This window comes from Helicoverpa armigera, chromosome 20 (assembly GCF_030705265.1).
Source record: "Helicoverpa armigera isolate CAAS_96S chromosome 20, ASM3070526v1, whole genome shotgun sequence".
NCBI lineage: Eukaryota > Metazoa > Arthropoda > Insecta > Lepidoptera > Noctuidae > Helicoverpa > Helicoverpa armigera.
Window position 1 is genome coordinate 3,673,840 of NC_087139.1, and position 18,998 is coordinate 3,692,837.

Here is an 18,998-nt window from a genome sequence, read left to right on the forward strand (position 1 = left end):
TTTTTGTTTAAAAGGTATGTCAGTCGGGAGTGTTCTTAGCTATGTTTGGTGGAAATCGGTTCAGGTCTTCAAGGTCATCAGCTCGATTGTTAGGTGTGATAGGTGTGTGACACGCTCAGTTTACTTGCAAGCATATGTGGGATCTGAAATTTGAAACACTAATGTCTTCTGGAACCACTGAGCTCGTCTGCTGGTAGGGCACGAAGGTAGGAGACGTAACCCTGAACTGCCTTTTAGTAAACCCATCGAGTTTGGGCTCGTTGAATTTGTCTTGACGAGTTCTCTTCATGTTTCTGATTGACGAGAACCTGATGCTGGAAATGGGATGTGGCGGATGAAACCCTGGAATGCCGGAATGAAACGGATAAACCGATTTACATTTTTACTGAAAATCTAGAATGACCAAAGGTTAATCTTTATTGTTTCTCAATCTGTGCAATTCTCCCAGAGCCAGTTTGTCATGAGGATTGTTAAACAGCTTCGATCGAACAGGCTGAGATCGCATAGGTATAGCGACCCCATCTTAAAATAAAAGAAATTAAACGAAAGAAGGAAAAATTAAGGAGATCCTTCAAAAAGCATGAAATAAAATTAAATTATAAATTTAAAAAAACCCCCAACCCAAAAAAAGTACGCAATAATTATGACAGAATTTAAAAATGCTGAACCCTATAAAAAAACATAAAATAACTTTTAACACTACGTAAGTACCAACTAAAGCATGTCAGACTAAACTAAATTTTGACATGTCGGGGGACCGCTTTTTACCTTCAAAAATACTTGCATAAATCAAATGATACCTACCTAATTACAACATTCGTATAAAAAAACACGTATCTAAAGTAATGAATTAGAGCGGTCCCCCGACACGACAAAATTTAGTTTAGTCTGACATGCTTTAGTTGGTACTTACGTAGTGTTAAAAGTTATTTTATGCTTTTTTATAGGGTTCAGCATTTTTAAATTCTGTCATAATTATTGCGTACTTTTTTTGGGTTGGGGGTTTTTTTTAATTTTATTGAAATGAAATCAATTTTCATTTGGTTGTTCCATCCGAGCAAAAGGATTTTGGTTAAAGCACCAGTCTCTCAAGTACGTATGCGCGATATTAGGTCAGGCAAATATTAATATAACTATTCTAGGCAAAGCTACTTAAGCAAACGCTTACTCAAAGTAACCAAAACCAAATTCACTAAGGACCATATTCCCACACCAAACTACAACATCACTAAGTGAGAAATTCCTTAGTTTCCCCGCTAAGGTGAAATATACCTGCGTTCTCAGTATATGGGCTATGTAAATACATGGTGTTTATGTATATTATGTGCATGTGTCATGTACAAACAGAGCCATCACGTACGTTCCTCGAAGCGCTGACATGTCGTTAGCGAGAACGTGCGACAGTGCGACGATTTTGCTTTAAAAATTATACGAATGTGGTTAGAATTGTTGTAATGGATGCTGGAAGGGATATGGGCGTATAGGTTCTAGGAGTAGGCTTGAACGATAGATAGAAATGTAGCGGAGGGATTTAATTGAAAAAAAAAACATTTGACCATTTGTCGTGTATTCTCATAACAGTTGAACACTGGTATAAAAGGTGGTGTAGGTACTTGCTTCGATGAAATACTTCAATGAAGAAAATTGTATGATGCCGTCACGTAAAGATTTCAGGATTTTCAGCCTTTCAAATATCGTTCCAAATTGTGAAGACTTGTAAAGGACACTTCTAGATTAAAATATGCCACGTAGTTACAACATAGTACAACAACACAGTAAGTCGTCTGTAGATGAGTTCTAAACGAGGAGACCGAAAGGAAAATATGCGTCAAAACGTTTAGGAATTGACCCTAATGACGCCTCATTAATTTGGATTACGCCTTATTAAGAAAAATGTAAGATGATCCTAGTAAAATTAAAATCAAATATAAGAATAAAAAATATGAACAATAAGTAGGAAATCATAAGATTCACATAATAAACAAATCAATGTGCTTTATACATCATCTAGTCTACTTCTTGAAAGTTGAATTAGGCTAACGTCAAATTACATTGGACAACACTCACAAAAACCCTTTCACTGCTCATTTTACATACCTTTTAATAACTTCAATTCAAAAATCTAACCTTAGCATTCGAGTAAAAATACATTCAGCAATCACTTTGAATGGCGCATCAATTGGCCAGGTATTCAAACCAGCAACTCAGGTCCGGCCATCATTAGCGATGCGCAACGTAGTCGGCATCAAAGCTCTCAGGGGCGTAATCTCGCTGTGGCCTGCTCTGCTTCAGATGTGCCATCTAATATTCTCTGTGTTCGGAGACTGCTGTCTTACGGGGTTATTCTGAGAGCGGTGAAAATGTTGCTGGCTTGCTGTGTTTTGCGGTTTTACCTGCGTCCTAAAAGAAGTAGGAAATGTAGGTAGGTTATATTTTATTTTAATATGTAAGCTATATAAGCGTTTGTTTGGTTAACAGACTTACAAACTTTTGGCTTTTGCTTGGTAGTGGTAAGAATATAGATAGGTACTTCAATTTTGAAGAGAGTGCACATTGGATTATGCAAAAGATTTTCAGTTTATTTAATGCGCTAGAGTAAATCCATTTGAATCAATGTACCAATATCAGTTTTGATAGTTTTTGACTCACAATCATATAAAAGGGTTGATCATCAGCCTTTTCGTCATCGAATACCATAGGTACGTTACATTATAGCATATAGGTAGGTACATTATAGCCAATAAAATTCAACAAAAAGCTTACACAATTTTCATGTTTCATACATACTTAACTAGGTTCATATTTATAAACACCTAACCAGATCAACTTTACAAGATCACATAGAAAACTTACACTATAAAACCATTAAACTTCTTCCACACAGAACTTAGATAATAAGCATCTATTGCGTCGGTCAGTCGGCGCCTTTGATCCCCCCACTAGCGCGCCGCGCGGTGCCGCCCGCAACCACTTAATGGAAATTAAACTTACATGACTACATACTGACTATTAGCAGCTATTTTTAAATGTACTTAATAAATGCTGTTGGTTTGGGTATGTAGATATTCTGTAATGTAGTACGAAATAAAATGGTTTTCCCGGCTCTCAAATCTACTATTGTGTATTGCCATATTGAAAATCAGAATAAAGTATCATTTGGTTAGGGTTATGATAATGGTATAAAACGGGCTTATAAAATTATGTCGTTTAAAGAAATTCCTTTTAGAGTCAAACTAATTGTTTTTAGCCAAGTTTAAACTATGCGACATAATTGTGTCGAGTAAATTAGCTGTGGATAATACCTATTCACTAAAACGAAAACGAAAAATGTTTTCAGATATCCTCAGATTTTAGCTCTATGTGATATGTAAAAATTTGGTGAATCAAATAGATTTTTTACCTACATACCTACTACTTATACATTATTAGTTATCAGTATTTATACTTCTTACATAACACCGCCAATCAAATTATTCAACAACAAAAATTTATAAAAGTTCAAACACATTTTATCATTAAAACACTAAAAATACCCAATCGATATTATCACAAATAAAATACCTGATATAAACTCTGATACGGTTTAAATTAGAACCGTATTCAGTGTCACCCGTATCATTGTGCAATGCCCGTATCGGGCATCGAACCCCGATATCGTCGAAGTTTACTATCAAGGCGTCTACTGCACTCCAGTAATCTTATACTTCAGTTATCGAGTTAGTTAGTATTTACGTTGCACTTCTGATACAAATATGGCGAATTGATCGTTGGTAATGTTGGTAAAACGTTTTCAGGATTTTTCCGTGAATGGTTTATATTTTATTCTGAGAAAAAATAATGCTTGTTGTTCGTAAAGAAATGGGGAGAGTTGCACTTACGACGATAGTCACCTTTATGATTCAGTAGTGGTTTCCAACGGTGATAACCGGGTCTCGAAGAAACTTCTTCCTGAACCCTGATAAAAGCGAAGCCTATGTATGTATGTCCTTTCTCATACTCTAGATATCTATGTACAAAGTAGGTATCATTTAAATATTTTCAGTTGTTTTGGAGTGTCAGCCGGACAGACAGAATTTTGTTTTGGAGGATGTAGGTATGGGTATTATGATAATAATTTTAGTATTATTTTAGTAAGGATGTGGGTATGGGTAAGCAGACTATAATAGCCTACTGCTACTTACTGAGTTACTAAAACCGTAGTTGTACCATTTCATAATTTTATTTCGTAAATTTAAAGAAATAAGTAGAATTACATCTTCAAATACATTTCATACAATTCAACGATGCCATTTAAAATAATTCATTTCGCATTTCGAAATTAACTCAAGCCGAACCTTGTAACTTTGGCCACAATATTCACAATCGAATTTATACCTTATTACTGATACACTAATGACGATTTTTAATGACAGTTTCATATAGGTGAGTTGGTATTGCTTTATAAGTACAGAAAAAGGCCATTTTCTGTATATCTGTGTTGCTTGAAGCGTACCGTCGGTTTGTTTGCTCAACTCAGATGGCGAGTGAAGACGAAAAAACGCCGAAACCGGCTCGAGATTTCGAAAATATTTCTCATGATATATTGTTGGTAGTGGTTGCAAAAACAAGCTGTCACATAAACTTAATTTTCAAAGGTGAATGTGAAAAATCACAGCCATATCAACATTCTTTAATGCTTTGTAAAAGGTTGCATTAGGCAGTAGTTTTCATAGCTATGAAATAAACCATAATGTAAGGCAGTCTATTTTCAAGTGTCATTCTGCATGCATCATTGTTATCATATCAAGTGAACTAAAAATAAAAGTTTAACGCTGTAAACGAATCTAAGAAAATACTTACCTATTACGAAATCCCCTGATAACAGCTTTATATTCATCTTCATAACCATTCTCCTTCAATTCAACAAGAAAAAAAGTCGCCACGTCACAGATACCTAACTACAAACATTTTCCGAGCAAAACTTAGCTGCTATCTGTACAAGCATTACCAAGATGGCGGCGATGCATCGGCGCGGAACCGCCGACTGGTTACAGACATACCCATTTGTTAATACATACCGAAATATTCATATGTACGTGTTTCTGAACGATTACTTAGCCATGAGATTGTATGACGTAGAGGAATTGTATTTTTAAATAATACTGCTTTAAAGAAACGATGTGGTTTCATATTGAAAGGTTGCATATTTGTAACCCTTGAGGGAAAAAGGGGGTGTTATAAGTTTGGCATCTATGTGTGTTAGTCTGTATGTCTGCCTGTGGAAATGTAGCTCTTAAGTTGATGAAAAGAGTTGGGTGCGGGGTTTTATCAATATTTCAGTTATATTTGTTTGTAACTAATTACTAATGTAATGCGGTTGTTCAGAGATGACGATGATGCCTCCAGATTGCTTTAGAATGATAAAAAAAAAATGATAAAAATAGTACAGACCTATTCCTATGTTACGTTTTCGGACTAAAACAGTAGTTTTCTTCACTGCGTGGGTGGGGATCACAGAAACATAAATTGTTATGCCATATGTAGGTTTTCAATTCGTTTATTTATTTATCTAAAAAAGGGTCTCTCAGTGTGTGAATTTACTCTCCTTTCTATTTCCTATCCACATATTATAATTAAGTTCTACATGACTACAAAATTTTCTTAATACCTACGACACACCCGCCTCAGTTGTCCCTATATTCCTTAGCTGCGCCCGCGCCGTCCCTTTCCCTAGATAACCGTGTTTGCGCTGCGGTTCCGGGATGTCGCCTGCCTTATCTAATGACAACTGATAACGGCTTGCCACCTCTAATGCAGTTTCATGTCATTTGAGTTTCTTATACATAAAATGTGACTTTTATTATTGAAGAATAAATTAAAGAAAAATACTTATTATAAGAGCAGAAAACACGAATATATTTTCCTCTTTGAAAAATTCACACATTCCATTATTTTCTTTTTGGCGTTTACATTACACAAAGAATATTTTATTTACCTATTTTTTGATTTTTTAAATGTGTTATTTATGGAGCCGAAACTGTACCCGCAACTTACAAAAAGGTGTTTTATTTTAGGAAATATCCGCTTAGAAACAAAAACGCCAAAAAATATCTCAAAGTTTATTCAGAAAGTAATTAAGAAAACAAAATCAGAGCTTAATCTAATCATGTAACTTAACAATTCAATTGGTTCCCAAAGTTAGAATAAACATAAGGCCGAAGTTAGAAGCACTCCATTACGGACAAAGGGAGCAAAAATTTAAAGAAAAAATTTCAACAAATTAGCGATCTGCGAGGTGCTCTTAAATAAAGGAGATTTTTTTAAATTCAACCTTAATTGTTAGCCGAAGAGTATTCAGTAAGAGTGAAGCAAGAAATTATGAATTCGAATATAATAAATATTTCTTAAGACGGCTGGCAGGCGCTGAATGCGAAAAGCCAAAAATCGATCTCAGTGGCGTGCACTTGGAGAGGCCTATGTCCAGCAGTGGACTGCGATAGGCTGATGATGATGATATTTCTTAAGAATAATACATACTTAATAAAAAACTAGGGACTTTTTACAGCTACATTTATCCTTTATGAAGTTTCAGGGTCGCATGAAGCGTATCGGGTTTTCCACTTATACAAGCTCAACTGTAGGAAAACATCAAGGTAAACATGGATGCTTAAAGATTTTATATTCTTAGAATTAATACGACCTTATTGTTATTTACTTTAAGTTTAAGTTTTACCATAATTGAGCATATAGATAGATTAGTTATTATAAATAGTTTTGATAAAACTTATAGCTTTTCTAAATAATCATTGTTATCGGTTCAAGACTTACAGGAAAGGGATAGCCGAGAAAGGGAGCAAAGAAAAAGGCCCACTATATTAATCACATTCATTCAGAATTATATCCCGATTTTTTTTTTGTAATTTACCATACATAATCTTTTTTTTTATTACTGAATATTTCACTCTCGCATAATCCACACCATTACCGTAGTGATTAGTCTGGAGCGATTCCTTCCAGTCAATTGAACTTATGAAAAGTGCCCGGCGACGTCGCGTCGCAGTCGCGTCCATACTAATGATTGTTTGATCTCATTACTGCGACAAATTTGTCGTCCGTCTGAACTCGCCTGATCAAGTGGACGATGGCCGTGGAAAATATTTGAAATATTCGAGGAGATATTTGTTTAAATTATTGTTTTAGATAAAAATGGAATTTATTCAGCTAGTCGAAAGATGGCAACGAAGTACCTATCTGTTGAAATTCAGGCAGTAACGAAATACTATCAATTTATAGAATATAATGTTCGCGGCACATATGACGCTACTTATGACCATATTTTATAAATTGAGCAGATATGTTATAAAAAATAACTAACTTGGTTCTGATAATTTATTTTTTAACTTGTTCATAAAAAATAAGACATTTTTGAGAACATTTTAGGCTCAACTAAACAACGGAAAGAAAACACAACTGCTTACAATACTATATATACTATATAATACTAGATTTATATCTACTATAACCGGACATATTTCCAAAAACGTAAAACATACCTAAAAGCGAAAACAAATTTTAAAATGTAAAAACACGATACTTTGCAAAAAACAGCTAATATTAAAGGCGAGTTAAGCTGCGACGGTCTTAAACAATAATGAGCCAACAAACGCTGTTGGCTTAGCCACGTCTACTGGCGCGGGGGACTTATATGCCGGACAAATTATATTATTAGAAGATATTTTTAACTCTCTTACTACTGGAAACTTAGGTACGGCAAGTAATGAAAGAAAGAATCATCATTGTCTGCTTAAACTATTCGGACTGCCAGACTTAACTGAATTCAGCTGAATACTTCTGCTTATCACGTAGTTAATAACGGTAACAACACTGGTTTTGCCTATTCTTGTACTTGTACTAGTAGTATTCTTTCTAGTTTCCGACTTTCTGTAACGAGTGTGTTTAGAAATCCATAATTTATAAAAAGAATGCATTATTAAAACATACAATAGAGTCTTAAATATAAAATTAAAACCACTAAACTAAGCTTAGTGTTGGGTTCAAAATCGGTGGAATGAATTCACAGTGAACGCAGTCAGAACATAAGTTGTTCAATGTAAACCCAGCTTAACACCCTATCTGTAGGTAATTATAGCTAGCCCATACATTAACTACGTATTTAATAATATTCTGTTATTCATTGATTTGCTAAATCATCTTACAATACAATAATAATTATCATTAATAATTGTCATGAATAACAAAATTATTTTTGTCGGTATAATATTTATCTAATATTTAACTGCCTACAGTATCTGAAACTATCATCATTAATTCAACAACAATTTAAAACAATTTAATTATTTATGTCTGTAATTTAATTTTCGTATTAAAATGACTTACGCCCCCAGGATCCAAAGCTCGCTACTAATAATAATTTCACAATAGTAAAAAACAATTTAGCTATCCATTCAATAGACCCTGAAGGTACCTACTACCTGTGTATATGTTCCCCCTAATTTACCCACAAAGAGTCCCCCAATATCCGCAAACCTACACAAAACTGTATCCTTGCAATATTCCTTAACGATGAAACAATAGAGGTGGGATACAGACGGCGGATATATCCGCCGAGCAAATAAATAGGGCCAGTGCTCCGAACTGACGGCAGATGGCGACACCGGCACGTTTTGGCGCGGATACTAATAAATATAAGACCTTACGTGACGGTAATATAAGGGATGGTACGAGATATTTTGTGTCTCTATACCTATCCCTTGATATCCCTTTTTGGTGTTGTGTAATAAACTTATTGATTGTGGTAGAGTTTCTTATATTTTTCTTGATTTTAGAAATCATCTGTAATACCTATCATATTGTAAAAGAGTAACCATGGAGTATCTTGTCAGTTCTTCTCCATAGGAAGCTACTTTTGGAATGGGCAACTAGAATCAAACCTATTTATAATTTTGACGTTCATAAGTGCTTGTAAATGCCTAAATGAAATAAATGATTTAACTTTGACTTTGACATCAGAAGACTTTTCCTGCTACATGTGGTGTATAGTTTATAGGCGAAAGTCTGGCTTACTTAGGTAACCCTTTTGTGTATTACTTGTTAATCTTCAAAATCGTGATAGACAAGGTATTCCATCCGATGCGCTTTTCTGTATACCAACACGGTTGAATCATGTTTTCAGGAGTTACGGTAGTTGCAAATAGTGGGCTTTTGTTATATGGTTGAAAGCTGAGAATGTATACGTAGGTCTGTATAGAATTCATCTATCTGTTATTATATTTAACCTACATAATACTCGTATGTAAAAAGATTCTGCAACAGTAGACATTGACATTGAGCTGCTTCTGAAAATATGATTGCATAGCATACTTACACCAAACACATGACAGAATCTCTGAAATGGGTTTACAATTTCCAGAGAATACATAATACGTATATAATAGATACAAGCTACACAAATGGACACGAAGAAATACAAATTTTAATCAGTCCATTAATATCTGTAATTCAACATTCGTTTAGTTGCAACATTTACGAAAACCATTCTTACCCAATCCCCCTTCGAATTCCCAAAAGCCTGTAGCAGCTAGCAGGAAAATCAGAGTGCAAACGTGACGAGGCGAGGCAGCCGAGTCGTCACGAGGCAGAGGCCGAGGCAGCGAGGCACGAACACGCACCGTGGTATTGACTGTACCGATTGCGCATGCCTACCAAACAACGGGTTTAGAATGGATGTAGTGTCACTGGATGGGATAAGGATAGAATGTTTAGTTTTCAGGGCATATGTGACTTTCAGTTTTGTAAATCGATACGATTTACCTGCTAATTTTATTGGGAATTTTGGTACATAGATTCAATGTTATGCAACTCCAAGAATAATCTTAAATATTAAATTGGCCTATCAACTAAAAGTCTATCAAGATAATATCTACAAGGGAAGAAATGCCAAGTCTACTAAAATAGTAATTTACCGACGTCTGTTTTTTTTTTTTTATTTCTTAGTACTTATATTTAAATACTTTACTTTTAATCATCCAATTGCATTGTATCTTGAATCCACACATGAATTTTTCTTACGGTTTTCTAATGCATCAATATTAGGTAGTATCCTAAAACTGTTTTTAACAGGCTACGCTTGTAAATACTTTACGAAACATTCAATATTAGTTAGTATCTTAAAGAAAATTTTAACAGACTACGCTCATAAAAAATTTCAGTAACATCAAAATTCAACAAGCCACATCTAGATCCTCTACATCTTGGCACAAACTCAGCATTCGGCACAGTATGACGAGACTAAACTGGGTTAAAATATAAACGCAAACTGAAATTAACAATATTGCTGTAAATATTAAGCGCAGCGTAGATGAAGGACAAATCTTTAAGTATTTAATTGATGCCAGCTTTGTAACCCGGCTTTGTCTTGGCTTTGTTATAAGAATTATTGCAGATAATAGAATGCCCTCTTAAACATTATTTCAGGTTGTATTTAAGTTATTGTGCATAGGTCGCAATATAATTGTAATACATTTGCAGTTTTTGTTCGAAAAACACAACTTTCACGTTCATATTTTTTATTGTAAAATCTATTGCATTCTGTTACCATTTCGTTTACCTGGACTTTCATTAGTAGCCCATCCCATAGAAATTGAGCAATCGTATATGGTGCACAGCACATAGTGCGACATACTGAGTTTCTTAGAAATAATAAATCTTACACTACACCTTATTGAATGAGTTTCATACTTATTGAGATTGCTGTGAAAATTAAAGAAATCAATTCTTATTAGAAAATCTAGAATCTTAGGCTGCTGCGTACTAACAAATAAAAGTCGACATGTTTTATAAAAGATTCTTTATTTTTTAAGTATTTACATTAGGATTTAATGTATAAGTAAAAAAAAATATCAAGTACAATTGAAAATTGAAACAAAGCTTCTTAAAAAGATAATCTTAAAACTGAAGGCTTACATTTTCTCAAAATCTACTATTAAATAATAACGTTATTAAGAAAACGCTCTTATTAGGTATACTTAACTTATAGACTTAAAAAAAAATCCTACAACATTTACATTTCACATCGATATAAGCTTAGTCTATATTTACAAAACATAAAACCATAAAGCAGCATTTTAAAACAACAGAACGCCAAAAAAAGAAACAATACATAAATCAAAATGAAGAACAATCCATTAACTGGATCTACAATAAAAAAAAAACAACTCCCGCTCTGATTGGCTGGCGGGTTGGCGGGAGAATGTGATTGGTCGGCGCGCAGCCGTAGTGCGTTCCGAAACTCGATACTTTTTAATAATGGCTCCTTTGGATAATGCGATCGGCTTTTATATTACATGGAGGTATTTTATTACCGAAATGCGGTCTTGAGTGGCCGCCGTCTGCGGGATAGGGGGCCGGCCGCCACTTCTTGTTGCGCGATTACGCCGGCTAATGTGAGGAGATTTGGGCCTATTTTAATGTTTCATCTGTTCTTGGGTTGGGATAATTAGGTTGGTGATATAATGTGGGAATTTGTTTTATTATAATTTGTATCCTGATAAAATATTGTTGGGGAATTCCCAATAAACGGTCTAATCTATTGTACATACTACAACTACCTGTGTTAACAACCCAAAATGTATTTAGACATCATTTCTGAGGCTATAAACGTGATAGGAGAACGTGTTTAACATTTTTATAGTTAAATCATCGCCGATAACAAAGTACAAACATTACAAAACCCACAATCAAGCTCTAATAGATAGAACAAAAAAAATCATGAACACAATCTAGAGGGCCGAGACTAATCACAGTACAAGCACTGTAAAGCATTATCAAACAAGTTATTGCTCAAATACGCAAGATACACTCGAGCCTCTCTCATTGATGGGACTGTGCAAACAAATATATCGACTATTCGATAACGACGCGAATCGATACTGACCCGATACGGCGACGATCGGCAAATAACGTGTGTGATAAAAACGGAACGCACCTCTCGTGAAGAACGCATTCTTATTTCAAAAGTTAATGGCGTCCGAGTTGGTTTATATTATGGAGACACTATATCTCTAGTCTGAGGTTTTCTGTGATATGGATTGGTATAATAGTACTGGTATGATAGAAACTAAAATACTTTAAATATACGCCCAAAATAGCCGCCTTGTTGTTGGGCTCAATGGAAGTAATTGAATGAAACTGATCAATGACACAATTCATTTGAATGAGATCTAAAAAATCGCAAAATGCATTTGCCGCCATTTTTAATATAAAGGTGTCTACACACCAAAGCCGCTGATGCCGGCGGCACAGCCCGGCGGCCCAACCCGCCGGCCGTATTTTGTACAATCATGCCGCCGGCTTTCATAGAGTATTTGACAATTACTAGAACACCACATGCCGCGGCAGTCGTGCCGCCGGGCTGTGCCGCCGGGTCAGCGGCTTTGGTGTGTAGACCCCTTTAGAAAATGGAGCGAAACTTCCTGAATGAGTGTTCGCAATACGAATTCGTACACATATTATCTTTATCAGCGTGTTTGATCGCGTTATCGATTTAAATGATGCTCAACCGTCGATCGAGACTTTGTTGTGATGATTCGTGAAATTTTGTTGATGTACCGATCGATACTAATCGGTTAAACAAATATTGGTTTTATAGCATCGAGTTGTAGCCAAACTTTTCTTGATAACGTAATAGTCAATGATTAGGTACATGCTTTTTCAAATGTGTGGTTTAAGCTAACTCAAAAAGTACTGAAACGATGTAAATGAAATTTGGTTCACGGATAGTCTAGTCCAGAGCCTATGAAAGTGCTACAATAAGACAAATATTGTGTTCCTTTTTCAGAAGGAGTTTTTATAAAAGCTATAGATACCTACACTTTAGCTTTGCCGTCGGCTTGTTGTACCGAAGATCATTTTTCATATTTCATGTCTTGAGATAATTTGAATAATATGACAATTATAACAGTTCCTCACGATTCCGTCCGCATTCCGAGGGAACGACTGCCCGCACCCAGGTTCTTGAGAAACGTCAGAAGATAGGTGCACTTTTATAAACTTTTGGTCTCACGGAGAAGAACTGACAAGAAACACCTTGGAAAACTCTCTCAAAATAAGTGCCTACATTCTAAACTTAACTTCTGTCTATACCTACAAGTCCATACTAATACTAAATAAGTAGATATGTACTTGTAAAAGTTTCAATGTGATACAAACACCCTTGAAACGCCTGCTAATCTAATCTGTCAAAGCTAACAGAATGCAGACGGCTTTACCTTCAGTCTATCTGATGTTAAAACGGTCGTATTGAGTCGTAGCTTCAAGAATTTTTAGTGTAAAGTATCTGAAAATATGCGTTTATGACGTCATTATATTTTGTCTTTCTTTATACATTCTAATTAGATCTATGTATTTGAATGCAGTAGGTATTGTTATTGACTGGTTGTTTCCCGCGATTTCACTCGCGTCTCACGACGATGGAAATTAAAGTTATCATCAATTTATATACTTACTAGCTGTTGCCCGCGACTTCGTCTGCGTGGGCAATATAGAATTTCCAATTTCGTTTATTTAATCGTTCATTGCTCAACCCCTGTGGGTGATAGCGTGATAATATATAGCCTGTGTTGAACCGGCCTCCAGGTAATAGTCATGCAAAATTTGATTTAAATCCATGCAGTACTTTTTGAGATTATCCGGGACAAACATACAGACAAACAGATAAACAGACATACAGACAAAAATTCTAAAAACTACATATTTGGGTTCAGAATCGATCATGGATCACCCCCCAAGTATTCTTTAAAAAAAATATTCAATGTACAGTTTTGACTTTCCTATCATTTTATTATATGTATAGACTATGGAAGATAGCTGTATTTATTCAATGTCTGCTAAATATACTTATTAATACTTACCTACATACTCCGTTAATATCGTAAATTGCAGGAGGTGGCAGTTACCTGTTATTGTGACGATGCTTGAAGGCTGCTGTCTTCCCAGGAGTTTCAGTATTCTAACTGGTGTGATGATGAGTATTCCGCAATATGTGTTGATACATGTTATTCTTATTATAAAAAGAAGGAGCTCGTAGTAGCTACAGAGACTTCAAATGAATGAACTCGGTGCACTTGTTATATTTTACCTCATGTATTATATTTTGTCTATGTATTGATAATTCAGTTTGTCATTAAAATTACCTAAAGGTACACTTACTCTGAAAATTGCGTGCCTAATAAATAGACCATACTTTTCTGAAATCACGAACTCCAAACAATGCGTTGCTTAATTAAATTCGTAAATCAATCGGCGTGACTCGTACAGCATCAAATATTTGCTGTCTCATACACGCAGGCATTAATGAGCGTTGATTAGCGAGCGTCCATTAAAACGCTAAGTCTGGCCGCCATGATGCAATAATTAGAAGCCTCACAAAATGGCGGCGCGGCCATTGCTCCCGCGCCTTTTGCGCGCCATATGAATACTGAGAAAAGTGCAGGATTTATTAATATACCTAGGTATGTTATATGTATGTATATGCAGATTTAGCGTATAGATTATTCGTTTGAAAAATGAGATAAGGCAAGTCACTAGAAAATAAATGAACAAGATGAATAAGAAACTAAGTCCATACCTACATGGTAAGTCTTCACAAAAAATATTTACTTAAGTATATGTATCTTAAAAGAGTACCTAATTGTTTTGAGATTTTGAAGTTGCAGAAGTCATACTTACCCTTAAATGATTAGTCCGTTTGATTTCTTCTCATTCTGCTGAAGGAAGAACCGATCACAGAGACTGTATGTGATATTGTATGTATGTGTTATTGTATGTATTGTATGTATCACTGTATGTGATACTTTTACAACGATTCAGTAATTTGGATAAAGTACCTAAGTTAGTCAAGTAAATAGGCCTAATGAGCATACAGATCTAATAATAGATAGAATCTAATGCCTGTTGATAAGCTTTATATTTATAAATAAGCTGAGATAATCACCTATTTATTGCTCACTACGAATACGATTTCTTCAATAGATTTATGTCCTTCAAGTATTTGCCAAAGTTCTATCAATAATTAAGTTCTTAGTATCTTATCTACAAAAAGATTAGCCAGCCTATTAATTGCGACCGTAACATTAGAAATGTTTTGCTAAATCTTATCCATAACACTTAGAAAATATAGAAAACAATGTACTTGATAAATCTTAAAATAGAACTTAGATATGGATCCAGTATTAACCTGAAGACAGACGACCCTGAACATTGTGGGTGTAGCTATGACTCAAAAACCTACATACATACTTAATCGATATTTTTGTTGCTATCTTTGAGTACATTTGGCTGAACTGCGAAATACTTTACTGTTTCTAAGAAAATTATTGTTTTGCTTATAAGAACGTATTTACTTGAAAATTTTGCAGCGGATTCCGGTCTCTCTGATATGTCAAATTTTTGCAGCCGAAAAAAATATTATTTCTATTTGCATTTATATAAAGTGATCATTAAGAAAAATAAAACCATCCATGAGTAAACTAACGGTCCTAATATTACCATTCATGAGTATGATTCTACTCAGAAGATAGTTTGGGACAAAAATAAATAAAAGAGTTCCACCAAAAATCTATCTTTTCCCATATTAAACTTTTGAAAAGAAAAGGATTGCCACACGCCGCTTACGATGAAAGTTTTTACAAAGCAATTCATCTTGCGGTCGACGTTACCCGATATATCTGGACTCGCCATAAATCATCAGCGGCCGTCCGCTCTGATTGGAAGTTGCCAGCTTCAAGGATTTATATAGGGAAACCTTTTGATATATGTATGTATGTAGATGTTACATTATCGAAATTGGAGAAAGTTGGGTTAAAGGTCGTAGGTGAAAAATGCCACAAGGATAGAAATTGAAGGTTTTAGCCGACTTCAAAAAGGAGGCTCTTAGTTTGAACTAAAGGTAGGTATGTATGTAAGTGCGTGATTATCTTACGTTTGATTGAACCAATATTGATGCGGTTTTCAGCATAGTATTTGCCAGACTTATAAGTAGAAAAAAACAACTAAAAAGTTTTTAACTTTTTTATGTTTTTGATCAAAGTTTTATTGAGCCTTTGATATATTATCATGTTTTCTTCGCGTATTTTCATTTTTAGGCGCTACACTTCAAATTCAAAACCCAGCAACCAGAAACAAAAATCTAATCTCCTCTTACATCTCCTTTTAACAAAACACTTGGACATATCACACGACACATGACCCCGAAACACTTGCCGAAATTAAACAAAATCCATTATGAAAATTACCAAAGACTGTCCGAAGCTACTTTCTTAGCCCTCGACGGCAGGTTATTCCGAACACACGAGCGAGTGGCGGCCCATGATGGATAGTGTTTGTTCAGCAAATAGTTTTCAATTTTACGAAGAAGTTAGGAGAACCGCACCCGACTGCCCAAAAGAGGGTTCGCTCATGTAGAGTCACATATGTACCTACATATACTAAAAGTTGGTGAAATAAGTTTGTACGTGAATTTCAAAATTAGGTTTAAAAATTGATTAGGGGAGATTTTATTTTGATAATCACATTATACTCCTGTAACATAGGCCATAAGTAATTTTATCAGGAAAAAGTTGTCTCGGTGCGGGTGAAACCGCCAGAAGCAGCTAGTCTTATATATAAAAATGAATTGCTGTTCGTTAGTCTCACTAAAACTCGAGAATGGCTAGACCGATTTGGTTAATTTTGGTTTTAAAATGTTTGTAGAGGTCCGGGGAAGGTTTAAACGATACGAAGTTTGTGGGGTCAACTAGTCGTAAATATTGATTTGTGTGAGTTACCACGTTCTGACGTTTAGGCCTAGGAAATTGTACTTTGTACTTCGAATACTTATAAAGAAGTCGATTAGTGTTAGATAAGTGAAGGCTAAACTTTCTGTCAAAGATTTGAAAGATAACTTTTGACAAGTATCGGTGTTTTACTTTAACACTGTGATGTCTACTACAGATTAGCTAGTGCTTCTATAAATATCTGGTTTTTAGATATTGCTATGACGTATTTTCTTTGTAAACTGGTTAATTGCCATAGAGACAACTGACCGTCTATATAGAAGGTTTGCTAATGGGTCAACTATAGTACTATTAAGTTTTCATACTAAATCAAATAATTTCCAGGACCAGTCATTTTTAACCCCCGACGCAAAAACGACGGGGTGTTATAAGTTTGACGTGTCTGTGTGTGTGTGTGTGTGTGTATGTGGCATCGTAGCTCCCAAACGGATGATCCGATTGTAATGCGGTTTTTTTTGTTTAAAAGGTATGTCAGTCGGGAGTGTTCTTAGCTATGTTTGGTGGAAATCGGTTCAGGTCTTCAAGGTCATCAGCTCGTTTGCTAGATGTGATAGGAATGTTACACGCTCAGTTTACTTGCAAGTATATGTGGGATCTAAAATTTGAAACACTAATGTCTTTTGGAACCACTGAGCTGGTCTGCTGTTAGGGCACGAAGGTAGGAGACGTAACCCTGAACTGCCTTTTAGTAAACCCATCGAGTTTGGGCTCGTTGAATTTGTCTTGACGAGTTCTCTTCAAGTTTCTGATTGACGAGAACCTGATGCTGGAAATGGGATGTGGGGGATGAAACCCTGGAATGCCGGAATGAAACGGATAAACCGATTTATATTTTTGCTGAAAATCTAGAATGTCCAAAGGTTAATCTTTATTGTTTCTCAATCTGTGCAATTCTCCCAGAGCCAGTTTGTCATGAGGATTGTTAGCGACCCCTTCTTAAGATAAAATAAATTAAATGAAAGAAGGCAAAATTAAGGAGCTCCTTTAAAAAGCATGAAATAAAATTAAATTGTAAATTTAAAAAAACCCCCGACCCAAAAAAGTACGCAATAATAATGACAAACGGTTAAAAACGCTAAACCCTATAAAAAGCAAAAAATAACTTTTAACACTACGTAAACTAAATTTTGACGTGTCGGGGGACCGCTTTTTACCTTCATAAATACTTACATAAATCAAATGATACCTACCTAATTACAACATTCGTCAAAAAAAAAAACACGTATCTAAAGTAATGAATTAGAGCGGTCCCCCGACACGACAAAATTTAGTTTACGTAGTGTTAAAAGTTATTTTTTGCTTTTTATAGGGTTTAGCGTTTTTAACCGTTTGTCATTATTATTGCGTACTTTTTTTGGGTCGGGGGTTTTTTTTGACATCAAAATCAAAGACTTTACATTGGACATTTTGACATCAAAATTTTGTGCATAAGCCGGGTTCTGCCTAAGACTTTGGGAGAAATAAAAGATGATTTATATACTTAGACTTAGTTCCAATTGCAGTTTTTCAAGAAATAATTTCTATCATGTCCTAAGTACAAAAGAAGTTCCAAACGATATTTATTATAACTAATATTATTTGTGACAAGTGTACCACCTACAAATACTACTAAGTACGGTCAATCAGCTGATCATAAGCACATAGCAACTTTACTAACAAAAGAAATTCTAACGTCCGCGGTGCAGCCGATGTTTGTTCAAGTGCACTGCACGACCAACTGCACCTACCTACGTAAATATATGGAAAACAATGCCACAGGAAATATGCTCGAAATGAATTTAATGTGTTAAGAAAAAGAAATAAGTAGGTAATTGAAGTGGGACATTTTTAAAAGTCGCAGTTTTTCGTGGTGTCTTAAGAACTACTCAATGTAACGGGATGAAATGTAGCCTAAGAAAAATTAACGTCGATTTGTATTGGTAAAACATATTTTTAAAGGCGTTTCAGTAGATTTAAAATTTACCCTCTCACAAAGCCTCAATTGAGCTTTTCGGCATAAGTATATGCCGAATATATAAAAGAAAAGTTGTATTTCAAAATATCTGTTCTCTTAGCGAACAATACAGCGATGACCAATCGTTCCCTCGACATGGATATAGGAAATTGGTGCAGGCTAATTACACGCTACTTTCGCTTGATAATTTTTTGGCACTTTTCTTTCAAAGTTAG